Here is a 14,027-nt window from a genome sequence, read left to right as displayed (position 1 = left end):
GGCTTATGTGAGTCCACAGCAAAACATAAAATAGATGCCAAGTCTCCTGACTTCCCGTCTCTTGTGCCTGGGCTACCAGTCCTGCCCTACTTCACTAGGGACACTTTTATGGCCCTAAAATTCATGAGTATCCAAATATGGAATTGTGAGGCCACACAAAAGCCACTCGATTTGCAAGCTCAGCCCATCGATGTGGTTTCAGGCCCTCTCATACTTCCTGCTTCCAACTAACACCTCCTGGTCAGCCTTCTTATGATATATAAGAATTAGGTTGTATCCCTTTAAATAGTTTTTGAGCCATCTAATGGTACTCACTATGTTTTGTGTTTTAGAAGCCCCCCGAAACCAGTCAGGACAGCAATATGTATGTAGCTGAGCCTGGCATGCTACATGGTTATTTGGGACCCAACAGTGCACGTGTGGTTTCTTCAAATTGTTTTGCTTATGCAAAGAGTAGAAGACACAACTCTTCTTCCTTGCAATATGTCTGGCGCTTACTGCCCAAGCCAGCACCAGGTGGTGCAGACGGAAGATGATTGGGAGAAAGTGCCCTGAATATGTCTGCCCCTGCCTAAAGGCTCCAGCGGAGGCTTGGGCAAAAGATTTGGAGGGTGTTTTCTTTGTCGCATGAAATCTGCCGCTGGTGAGGACTTCATGGTTATCCTTGTTCTGCACACCTTGATTTCTCAGAACTCAGGTCCTCCTGCCACTTGAGCTGAGCCAAAATAGCTGTCAGCTGTTCCTGGGACAGAGCCTATGAAACACAGCTGAAACCACGCCTGCTCTCGCCCAGCCAACTATGTTATTTTAATGCCTCACCCAACTCTGTTTCTACACGGGAACTGGTCGAAGCAAATGCATAGAAGCCCCCTCCCACCTTACACCATAACATTTGCAGTTCTCTTTCGAAAGCGCTTGGGCCAGACACCGAGCTGCAAAGCAATTTAACTGAATGGGAAGCCAACGGGTGCTCTAAATGGCTCACCAGATTCCAGGCCGAATCCATCTGCAGCCCAGGGATTTCCCCATCTGCGTAACAGCGCTTGCATTGCATTCTCAATCTCATCCAGAGAAAAGCCCCTTTAAAAGTCTCTTAATCCCACCCTTCTATCCTGACAAGGGCAGCAAATCTTTCTAAAGCAAGATAAGCTCTCCATGGGGGATCCTGACCTTCCCCCTATCGGGAATACACCAACTCCCAGAGACCTATGTTTGGTTAAAGGACTGGTGTCTGAATTAGACACTTTCCCTTCAGGTGAAGGTTGGGGTGTGCTGTTTTCAGTCTCTTGCTGGTTGAAAGTATCAGTTGCTCAGATCATATGAAAGAATCTGGAAGATTTCTTGCACTCACATGGCAGGGTCCTAGAGTCACCACACAGTCTGGTACCTTTCTGCCTGGGTGGGAATGATTGTTCCTGCTCTGGAGACCCCTGGGATTCAATTAGCCACGGGGCACAGCTGGACAGGAGTCCCGCGTATTGACAAAGCTGAATGCATTTGAGAGGAGCAATGGGTAATAAGGGGGTAGGGGAATAGCAGCAGGTGCTGGAGATATCAGGACTGAGGATAACGCTGAGGTGGGGGGCAGGACTGGAATAACAAGGGGTGTCAGAAGTCTCCTATAGTTCATATTACAATGGAAATCTCCATTGAGGAGTTTGGTCATGAGAACGGCCAGACTGGGTCAGACCAACGTCTATCTAGCCCAGTATCCTGTCTTTCAACAGTGGCCAATGCCAGGTGCCCCAGAGGGAATGAACAAGTCTCCTGATATACTCTTGGTGCACTTCAATTATATATCATCTTTCATCTACTTTCTGTAAGGAGGTTTAATTCCTAGGCTGGATAATGTTTGAGGATTTATTGTCCTAGACCAGGCTACAATTCATCCAAAGGTTGTTGTGTCTTGCCTAGTGGTGCCTTCATGTTCTGAGCAGATAAAATCATGAAATGCCCAGCCTTCACCCTACATTCAGAGAGAATGTGGACAGTTTTGCTACGTGCATGCCACTATAAGAGAAGAGTTTGTCTCTTAAAGAAAGTAAACAAATCCACCTGCTAACAGTGAGATCTTTCCACCTGAAAATACTCTTCCCCAGGAAGGTGGTGGAAAAGCCATCTCATGAGATATTTAAAATTAGATGGGAGAATACACGCAGGCACATTTGTCTTTGACTTGTTTTCTCACAGTTACAGATAACCGACATGGTGGGAGAGAAACTTAGGGTCCTTGTGAAAATGAACATTTAGAAAAATAGAGAGAAACAATCAAGCCCGGGTCTCAAGCAGGTTAAAGGACTGGATTATGATTTGGGACATCTGGAGTCTATCCCTGGGTGTTCCATGGACTCCCATTGGGACCTCGGACAAATCGTTTAATCTCTCAGTTCCTCAGTTCCACCTCTGTAAATCAGGACACTACTACTTCCTTTGTCTCTCTTGTCAGTTTAGATTGGAGCTCTTCAGGGCAGGGACTGGCTTTTACTGTGTGTGGTTAGAACCTAGCACGCTATGGCCCTCATCTCAGTTAAAGCCTCTCTGTTCTACAATCATCATAATTCTGTGTCTAACTTTAATGACCATAGAAGTGTTACATAGTCAGCTCCTGTTAACCGTCTCCAACTGGGCTTCCGAAGCATGTTCTGTCATAATACATGAGCCGGTTGATTTTATTATGAACATGATTGCAAATAAAGGCAAGTTCTGGATTATCTTCACTCTGAGCAGCTCACAATCATCCAAAAATACAAAACGATCTGCCTCTATCTTGCCCATATTTTCCTTATTATCATTATTTTCCTTTTTTGAATTGGATATGACTTTATTTTTAGATCTCAGGGAAGCTACATCAATTTGAAATGCATTTGGATTTCCTGCTCGTCTCAATATTTACTCCCCGCCCCCACCCATCCCTCAAGAATTGAAGGCATCAATGCCAGGGTATGGTGGAGGTCTACTTCTGGAAAGGTGATTATCCTATAAATATTCAGCCTACTACTTAGTTAATAATTATTTCTTCTACCAGTTCCCTTTGAAGTGTTGTTCAAAAAGTACAGCAGTCGGAACGCATAAGCATTTCAGGGAGAAAGGAAAATCTAGACTTGAACTGCATCTGAAATTTTTCTTCAGTTGTTCTGTCTGAAAGGCATTGTCAGTGGGTTGGAGGCTACAGAAGCTATTTGGAAAGACACCGCTGCAAATGTAAGTCTGCAGTATTTGATATTCAAATATGATTTGGAAATAGCACATCTGATGGTTGGTTTTTCTCTTGGCCGAGGGCTTCCCTGGAATTGGAGGGGTGTGGCTGATGCATAAACTACTTAGCACTTAGTAAGAACTAATGACAGGAGAGGAATGTGTCATCCTGTCACAAGTTCTAATTGTTTTGATGTGTGCATGAACAGAACCTCTTGTCCCAGTAGGAACTGGGCCCTGTGTAAAACCCGTTTGACTGTTACACGTCAAAACAGTTCCCTTTTAATACAAATGTGCATTTAACTTAGGACACAGGTAGGGCCAGGGAGTTAAAGAGAGAAAGGCAGATCTTAGGGATAAGGAAGCAAAGGGGGACTCCAAAGATCTGCATTCAATTCCCAGCTCTGCCCTGAATAACTTTGGTCATGTCACTTGATATCGCTGTGCCTTGGTTCCCCATCTGTAATATGAGGAGAATAGTTTCTCTCCCACTATATCTCTCTTATCTACTTAGATCGGGGTGGGCAAACTTTTTGGCCTGAGGGACACATCGGGGAATAGAAATTCTATGGCGGGCCATGAATGCTCACAAAATTGGGGTTGGGGTGTAGGAGGGGGTGAGGGCTCTGCAGTGGGACTGGGGATGAGGAGTTTGGGGTGTAGGAGGGTGCTCTGGGCTGAGACCGAGGGGTTTGGAGAGTGGGAGGGAGATCAGGGCTGGGGCAGGGGTGCAGGAATGGGTGCAGTTTCCTTCTGGGGGTGTGGGCTCTGGGGTGGGGCTGAGGGTGAGAGGTTTGGGGGTGCAGGAGGGTACTCCATGCTGGGATCGAGGGGTTTGGAGGGCAGGAGGGGATCAGGACTGGGGCAGGGGGTTGGGGTGTGGGGAGAGACTCAGGGGGTGCAGGCTTCAAGCGGCGCTTACCTCAAGCAGCTCCTGGAAGCAGTGGCATATCCCTTCTCTGGCTCCTATGCATGGAGTGGCCCCTGACCCTGCGCCCCGGAGGGAGGCTTTGCCGTGGCTTCCGGGAGCCGTGTGGTGCGGCTCCTGACCTGGTGCCCCAGCTGGAGCACCGGAGCGGGGCAAGCCCCAGACCCCACTCCCCAGCGGGAGCTCGCGGGCCTGCTTAAAACAGCTTGTGGGCCACAGTTTGCCCACCCCTGACCTAGACCGTAAGCTGCTTAGGTCAGGAAGTCTCTCTTATGTATTTGTAGCTGGCACTACTCTCATATAACATAATGTGAAACCTCTAAAAGTTGAGTGACGGGATCAGTAGGTGACATGCTGTGCTCTCTGTGCCCAGCCACAAGAAGGCGACATGGTCATATGCACGACACTGAATAGTTTGAGCAACGTCAAGAATCCAGCGCCTTAGCGCAAACATAATTGTAATTGGGCTGGTTAGAGATTGTCACAAAAGGCTGACTTCATGCCTGGTGCAACGCCACTACCCAGGTGTCATGCCAGGGGTAAATTTGCTCCTTTGGGTCTGAGAGCTTTCGAGCAGAAAGAATTTTAACGAGGCTCTCCAGACGTGACTAAGGAAACCCTGTTAATTTTAGTTTGAACTCCTTCTGTCTGAGAGACCCCGGTTGTATTGCTTGTGTATAAACCACCGAAAGCAGAGAAGTCTGGTTCACCTGCTAAAAGCCCATTATGGTCCCGAGCCAGGGCATTCTTCTCCACATAACACGGGAGGGTGGTGAAAGCTGGTTCTGCTCAGAGTATGGGAAAACTGATGTCTTCCAAGCCCTCTTTCTTTTAAGCATTTTGAGTTCTTTCCAGGGGCAGCAGATGATATATAGTTTGTGCATCTCAAGTCATTTGAACGCTTGCATGCACACACCCATTTTCCAATGACTATAAACAAAACCCTTTGAGTCTGCTGCTGTGGCCACAGCACCTTCCATGAGAGGGCATCTCGTTTCGTGGGCTCAAACCGCAGAGTCACAAACACTTCAATAATTCAGAAATAATCTCCATCGTAAAGAAGAGCCCTTGCCATCGCTCCTTGGGGGGTTTCCCTTTCCTGCCCCAAACAGCTGTGTTGGTATTTAGACACAGGATACCAGCTCAGCCCCTACTCATATCCTGCAGGCTTTATAAGTTCCCAGATGGTCCATAACGTTTATCCAGTAGTCAGCCAGCCAGCAGTGCTGCTTATCTGGTGTATAACTCTTTGGAATGCATGTGTGGGGAGAAAGGAGGGGAAGGGATAGGGGAAAAATGCCAGATCATCTTCCCAGAACATTTCCTCTCTCAGTCCAGACAGAAACAAACATTGTGAGAGAAGTGGCCACTGTTACACTGGATTTGGCTTCATTGCATGACTCTTGCAAAGGGGCCAGGTTCACCATTGCTCTGCGGGTTTGGTGGGCATTTACACCCGCTCCGATTCGGGGTGCTCTGTGCCAGTTTAAAGGGTGACATGAGGCGTGGGGCAAAAATCAGACCCAACGGACTATTTCCACCCATTTCCCAAATCTGAGCAATCAGAAGAATTCATACTAGCAGGCAAGACCCTGGGGGTTCTTTGTCTCCCAGCTTTCATCTGCATCTATGGTTGCCTCATTTCTACCCACATCCTCTCTCCTAGTTTTTCCCATTGTCTCCTTCCCCTACAACTGCACTGGTGCCCTCCTTCCTGCTGCCCTGTATGCTCAGAACAGCCTCCTAACCAATGTTCTTCCCCTCCCACACCTCTTCTATGAAGACTACCATTTAAGGCACCTTCTGCTACTGTCCTTAGTTACCTTAGCTCCTGCCTTCAGAGTGTACCTAAAGATACACCTGAGTCACAGTGTGCAGATCCAGGTGTTGATCTGAACTTCCCAGGTTTAGGTGGGATATTAGGAAACACTATTTCACTAGGAGGGTGGTGAAGCACTGGAATGGGTTCCCTAGGGAGGTGGTGGAATCTCCATCCTTTAGAGGTTTTTAAGGCCCGGCTTGACAAAGCCCTGGCTGGGATAATTTAGTTGGGGATTGGTCCTGCTTTGAACAGGGGATTGGACTAGATGACCTCCTGAGGTCTCTTCCAACCCTGATATTCTCTGATTCTATGATTCCACAAACTCTGGGAGGGTCCCGTTCAGGCCATTGTGCAGATAAAGATTAGCTGTGACAAGTGGAGCTGGAGTTGAGCTTCTCCAAAGTCCAGGAGCATTCAAAGCCAAGATTTCCTCTGATTTTTTAGCCCTTCAAAGCAGGGGCTAAGTGTATTTATTTTCAATAGTTTACCTATTCTGCAGCATCACATGTAGTTATGGGGCTCCATAGATAATGAAAAAGAAGAGCTGATAAAAGGAAAAGGGGGACTTCTGTCCTGGAGTGAAGTGGAAATAAAGATAAACCAAAAAATCCAAGAACAATGGACCAGCATTTTCCTGTTCCTTAAAAGGGCAGAGAGAGAGATCTTTATGGTGTTTGCTTTTGGAAAGTACTCAGATGCCACAATGATAAGTGCCTGGATGGACAGGTGTGAAGTCTAAGGATATGTCTACACTGCAGTAAAACACCCACAGCTGGGCCATGGCTGCTCACTCAGGCTCACAGGGCTCAGGCTGTAGGGCTATAAAATTGCACTGTAGACGTCCAGGCTCGGGCTGGAGCCAGGCTGGGGAGCCCACAAAGGAGGGTCCAACCCTGAGTCAAGCCGGGACCCAGGGTTCAAGCCCAATTGCTTTGCAGTGTAGACACAACCCCAGTGGATTCGTGTTCTGGGAGTCCACCAAAAGTACCCCACGGGCCAACTTTCATTGTCCTCTAGACAGTCAAGTTTTTCCACACTGCACCATGAACAAAGGGCTAGAGCGGCCACATTTTGGAAGGGCGCTAGGAAGTCTGAGATATGGATGGTCAGACTCCAGCCCACGTGTTGCATTGTAGATGCTGGAACCTGAGGTTGGCACCCAGGGTTCAACAATTCCCAACCTGGGGTTACAAGGGAATGTAGACATTCAAGCCCTAGGTTAACAAACCCAGGGTCTGCTAACTTGAGTTCTACTAACCCTGGGCTTATGTTGTAATGTGACATACCCTAAGGGTACGTCTACATTGCAATTAAACACCCACAGCTGGCCCGTGTCAGCTGACTCAGCCTTGCAGGGCTTGGGCTAAAGGGCTGTTTAATTATAGTGTAGACATTTGGGCTCAGGCTGGAGCCTGCGTTCTGGGACCCTGTGAAGTGGGAGGGACTGAGAACCTGGGCTAGTGACTGACTGCAACAGGTCACTAATCATTCATAAGTTGAGAACCAAAAGTGCCATCCCAATAGGGACCCTTTTCAACCTTATCTATCCAGGGTACTTATGTGGGCCCTATCACCAGAGTATCTGAGCATCTCACAGTCTTTAATGTATTTAGCCTCACAACCCCTTGTGAGATAGGACAATGCTGTTATCCCCAGCGTACAGAGGGGAATTGAGGCACACAGAGACTAAGTGACTTGCCCAAGACCACACAAGGAGTTTGTGACAGAGCAGGGAATTGGGCCCAGGTCTCCCAAGTTCTAGGCTAAATGCCCTAACCACTGAGCCATCCCTCCTCTCCCGTCACCGTGCAAAAAGAGTGGGCAACTTGCAGAATCCAACTGTGCTCGATAACACTGCAAAGTGGCAGCCCGGCTTGGGTAAGTATGTCATCCTCTTGCCATTCCTGGACTGCCGTCATCTGGGACAGCCTGTGCACTGGGCACATTCCTTCCCTGCTTGCTTGGAAAAAATTCCACAGACTCTCAGCCTCCATGGGAAAAAAAAAAGCCAGGCAAAAGCATGACATTAACGTTCCGAGGCCAAGTTCAGTAGCATGAATAAAAACCGTCTTAACCTCTCAGGGCAGGAGGTTACCAGCTGGATGTGGAACATCGCCACCAACAGATCGCTGTGGACTGGAGTGATGAATGCTAGTTAGTACCAGTAGATTTTAGAAGAATTTCAGCTGTAAAGAGACAGGGCATCCTGGAGCAGTGCCGAACACTTTGTGACTGTGTTTTGTTTCGTCCTTTGTCTGTGTCTCTCTCCTTCTGCTGCCACAGATTTCCCCGTCTAGATAGCAAAAGAGCATAGGCTTGTGGGAAAGTCTGTTCGAATATACCAGGGGTGAAACCAGTAGAATTTCATAGGCCTCTATGGAAATTGCTCTAAAATCCTATGGATTTTAGTAGGGAGCGAAATCCTTTCTATACTTGATATTTTCAAAGCAGTTGAGGCCACTCAGGGTCTGTCTAGGCCACAGTCCTTGGGTGTGATTACAGCTCAGGTAGACACACCCAGACTAGCTTTATCCCAGCTAGTTCAGGTTCCAGAGAAGTGAAACTGCACAGCACAAAGAAAAGGAGTACTTGTGGCACCTTAGAGACTAACAAATTTATTTGAGCATAAGCTTCCGTGAGCTACAGCTCACTTCATCGGATGCATGCAGTAGAAAATACAGTGGGGAGATTTATAGACACAGAGAACATGAAACAATGGGTGTTACCATACACACTGTAACAAGAGTGATCAGGTAAGGTGAGCTATTACCAGCAGGAGAGTGGGGGGGGGACCTTTTGTAGTGATAATCAAGGTGGGCCATTTGCAGCAGTTGACAAGAAGGAGGAACAGTGTGGGGGGGGGGGGAGGATAAACATGGGGAAATAGTTTTCCTGCTCTCCACACACATGCCCAGAACCCTCGATAATTCCTTGCAGGGCTGGTCCACGCTGCAGAGACCCAACCTAGCTACATCACTGCTGTCTGTCTCTGTCTGTTGTCTCTTGCCTTATAATGAGATTGTCAGCTCCTTGGGACAACAACCCACTTGTCCTGTGTTTCTTCAGCCCATAGCACAATGGGGGACGGGTCTGTGACTAGGGCTTCTAGGCGCTACCACAATACAAATAATACAAATAATAATTTCTTCTATTAAAATTAATAAAGGATGTGTCCAAATCTCCCAGGCTTCTCTAAAAATCTTATCCTACAAGGGGTTTGGGGTGGTGGTTTTGGACCATATTATAGAATTCTCTAGCAAGAATCTAATTCTCTACAAAATTCTGTGAGATGCTTGAAAGATTGCATCACTATTATTAAATTATATGGCATCTTTCCATAGGGTAAGGAGGACAGCTTGAATTTTAGATACTGTTTGTACAAGGGAAGTTGGACTAAAAGTGAAAAGTCAGCAAGGGAAGATACAAGTCTCCCCACTCTTTCCAACCCTAGCCAAACTCTTTGTCCCACCAGCAATTCATGGCAGCAATTGAACCCGGCTTTGCATTGATCTCCAGATCTGGTTTCCGAAGACATCACCCTTTTTCACTTGGCACCCACGAGACATTCCCGTTCTCTCTGCACATTGCTTATCTTTAATGTCCTCCAAGCTCAAACAAAACCAAGAGTGGTACCATGCTCAACTCATTATATCGGCTTTATGTGTGGAGCTTTCTTGCTCATTGTCAGAGTGGATTTGTCTTTCAAACTTCAAAGGTAGCAAAGGAATATAATCATAAAGAAGTGTTTTCTTGGGGAGCTGTCTCTTCACCCGATCCCATCCCACGTTTATTTTCTTCTCACCCTAAGGAGTGAATGTGGTCTAATACTTAAAGCAGGGGCCTGAGAATCAGGGTTCCTGGGTTCCCCAGGTGGAAAGCACCTTTGTATTTGCTTACGAAGAGCCAGATGCAGTGTCCCTGGGAATCAACAGAAAGTATCTCATTGATCAGATTCATGTTACATATGTGTATAAAGGCTGTAAAACACAAAGGGGCTACTTCCATATTAGTGCATATATGATCTCATCTCATAGATTCATAGATACTAAGGTCAGAAGGGACCATTCTGATCATCTAGTCTGACCTCCTGCACAGCGCAGGCCACAGAATCTCACCCACCCACTCCTATCTCAGTCCAGTGGGCAAAACATTCAGCATTGGCATGCAAGTGGGCATGCCATGGGAGCGCTTCTAAAGTCTATTCCAGTTCTAAAGGAATTCCCCATTTTAGGGATAGGGACTAGATCGGAAACTGGTCACATCTCAAAAGGCTCAATCCCCAGCTCGCTGCAGCCAATAGAAAGATTCCCATCAACTTCAGTGGGCACAGGATTGGGCCCTAAAACCTCAATGCCCTTCCAGCCACCAGACCTGTCCAATGGGACCTACTTGCTCACCTCACCAGGGGATGACCTGAGGCTCCATTCATTCATTAATGTTTGAGATCCCAGAGCAGGAAGGTTCTGCATACATTGTAATTGAGTGTGGGAAGCTGCTTTATTCCTCTGTAGCCCTGGAGTTCAGTCGAAAAATTTTTGGTATATAAATCACATGGCACATTTATTTTTTGGGGGTAGGGGGAGACGTTCTAAGCTCCCCAGTAGGAAGGGGATAATGGAGGGAATTAAGGCAGAAAGTTTATGTTTTCCTAAGCTGGCATTTCTAATAAACAGCTGTGTTTACACAACGCTTTAGCAGACACATGGACAGGACAACTGTCCTCTGAATGACATCATATCAGCTTTCTGAGCTCACTGTCGGTCCATGGGTTAAAAGATTTGAGCACATTTTGTTACCCCCCACACCTCTGGTTCATAAATAACATGTAATGTGTTTCACAGAAAAGGCCTTATTTTTTTTATTTTTTTTTTTTGGAGTAATGTTAATCTTGGGGGCAGGAGCAGGGAGGGATCTGGTATTTTGAGGCTCATGTTCCTCTTCCACCTAATCTCTTTAACAAACCCCTTTAACAAATGAAAGCTCTGACAGGAGGCAGAGTCATTAAAATGAATTAAAATGCATCCAGGATAGCTTAGTAATGAAGCCACTCACCAGGCAATGCCCCTTTTCTTCCATGCGTCAGCCACTAGGAAATATCCCAGCTCAGATTAGAGAACAACAACAAAAAAGGCTTATAAAACCTGAACACTGGAAAATAAAAGATGCACCATGTCCTGTTCTCCCCTGCCTATCCCTCGCCACAGAAACATCAGCCAGAGTTTTCGTCTCTTCTGGGCTTTTTAATGTATTTGCAGGTGTGTGACTTTGGAGCTGGGGGAAAGTGTCAGGTTGGCAGCTGAAGTCCTTCTCATGGGTCCAGGACAGACAGACAGCAATGGCCACACCGCAGCCCATGTGCCTTCTCTACCCTGGCCCATAGGCACCATGGGAAAGGGTCAGAGGGGCACATGGTCTGATCCGTGGACTAAGGATGGCCAGGGCCAGGGTGGTCAGTTTTACGACATGGAGAGGAGCTGAGCCACTGACATTTCACCCTAAGCTTGAAGAGCGAGTGGCCCAGGCTGGCTTTCCAGTTCTGTTTGGAACGATGCTTGAAAGGCCAAGCCCTCTAATAGAACAACACTAAAAAGCCATCAATACGGACTGTCATGGAAGCATCTGTGAGCATCCCGTCAGGCATGACACTCGCCTCTGGGCAGTGTAGATCGTGGAGCCTGGGGTATAGATTTTGATGCGATACTCACAAGGGCCAGCTTTGGAAAGTGCTACCTTAACTATCACTGGCATTAGGTACTGCCTAGGAACCCCATGGTGCTAGGCACTGTACAAACACAGAACAAAATGGTGGTCCCTGCCCCAAAGAGCTGACAGCCTTAGTCTGAGACAAGTGGAGGAACTAGTGGAGGAAACTCTTGCTTTTAAATTCTTTCCATGCTTTTCCTGTTGGATTTATTTTTAAGAACTCCACCTCTTTAAACACAAAAAGAAAAGGAGTACTTGTGGCACCTTAGAGACTAACAAATTTATTAGAGCATAAGCTTTCGTGAGCTACAGCTCACTTCATCGGTTGCACTTTCTCTCTCTTCCCAGGCAGACTGTGAAGAGCTACAAAAGGATCTCTCAAAATTGGGTGACTGGACAACAAAATGGCAGATGAAATTTAATGTTGATAAATGCAAAGAAATGCACATTGGAAAGCATAATCCCAACTATATATATAAAATGATGGGGTCTAAATTAGCTTTTACCACTCAAGAAAGAGATCTTGGAGTCATTGTGAAAAGTTCTCTGAAAACATCCACTCCATGTGCAGTGGCAGTCAAAAAAGGAAACAGAATGCTGGGAATAATTAAGAAAGAGATAGATAATAGGACAGAAAATATCACGTTGCCTCTATATAAATCCATGGAATGCCCACATCTTGAATACTGTGTGCAGATTTGGTCGCCCCATCTCAAAAAAGATATATTGGACTTGGAAAAGGTTCAGAAAAGGGCAACAAAAATGGTTAGGAGTATGGAATGGCTTCCGTATGAGGAGAGAGTATTAAGAGTGGGACTTTTCAGCTTGGAAAAGAGATGGCTAAGGGGAGATATGACTGAGGTCTATAAAATCATGACTGGTGTAGAGAAAGTAGATAAGGAAGTGTTGTTTACTCCTTCTCATAACACAAGAACTAGGGGTCACCAAATGAAATTAATAGGCAGCTGGTTTAAAAGGAAGTATTTCTTCACACAACGCACAGTCAACCTGTGGAACTCCTTGCCAGGGGTTGTTGTGAAGGCCAAGATCATAACAGGTTCAAAAAAGAACTAGATAAATTCATGGAGGATAGGTCCATTAATGGCTATTAGCCAGGATGGACAGGGATGGTGTCCCTAGCCCCTGTGTGCCAGAAGCTGGGAATGGGGACAAGGGACGGATCACTTGATGATTCCCTGTTCTGTTCATTCCCTCTGGGGCACCTCGCACTGGCCACTGTTGGAAGACAGGATACTGGGCTGGATGAACCCTTGGTCTGATTCAGTAGGGCCAGTCTTATGTTTTTAAACTCCTATGACCCCTCTTTACAGTGGAAACAAAATGGGGGGAACCCCGAAACCAAAATGCAAGCCTCCCCCAATTTTCAGTCTCCGGAAACCACAGCAAAATGGCATGTTAAGGGAAAACAAAAATGTTCCTTTCATTTTGGAAGAACATTTTGAAAGAAAACAAACACACCAAGTGCCGTTTCATTTCCAATCATCACATTTCACAGGATACGGTCCGGTTTCCTAACCAGCTGACGTCTTCAAGTGGCGAGTGCCTGTGTTTTAATGGCAACTGCCATATTCGAGTCCAACGTACCTGTTCCACAGCTACTGTAGTTTACATTGAAGTCAAGACTGAGATCTTCCATTGAAATCAATGGAGTATGCTGAGTTCTCACCTCTTGTATAACACAGGCCACCATCACCCTCAACCCACATACAAAACACAACCCCCAAAGTATTCCAACCCTTGGAAGAATACTATTGTGTCCCACAGGCAGAGAACAGCAGGAACTAAGATACACCAACACCGGAAACCCCTGCAGTGGCAAGGAACTTATTAAGTGAGCTATACCAGGTCAGCAGAGGATATGGTCTAAAGATTGTTGATGATGGAAAAACAACGATGTAGTGAACTTGTGATCAGCAGTCAGGACAGACTTCACTTTCAATGTGCAAAATTATTATAACAAAACTCACCATGGGTTATTGAGTGAATGTTTAATGTTCAATGAAATACAGTACGTCCTAACCAGTAGAGAACCCTCATCTATGTAATTAATATCAGGCAAATAGTCCTACCATTGTAAGCAAAAGTGGATGAAATTTATTAATGGAAAAATACATATGGTGAGACATTTCTGAGTATTGAAGTCCCGCAGAATTACGAGTGATTTACAGCAGATAGATTCAGGACTTTTTCTGATGAATTTACAGGTGCATGATACAAGCTGGTTGTCTTTTGTTTTGCTAGGAGAATAAAACGGTGATTGTTTAACATCTGACATTTCTCACACAGTTATAACATTACATGTAGTGCTGCCTGTTGCACGCATCACAAACTTTTTTTTTAAAGTCCAGCTCTAAAAAT

This window comes from Dermochelys coriacea, chromosome 11 (genome assembly GCF_009764565.3).
Source record: "Dermochelys coriacea isolate rDerCor1 chromosome 11, rDerCor1.pri.v4, whole genome shotgun sequence".
In the NCBI taxonomy this organism is placed as follows: Eukaryota; Metazoa; Chordata; order Testudines; family Dermochelyidae; genus Dermochelys; species Dermochelys coriacea.
Note: the sequence above shows the minus strand (reverse complement) of the source record.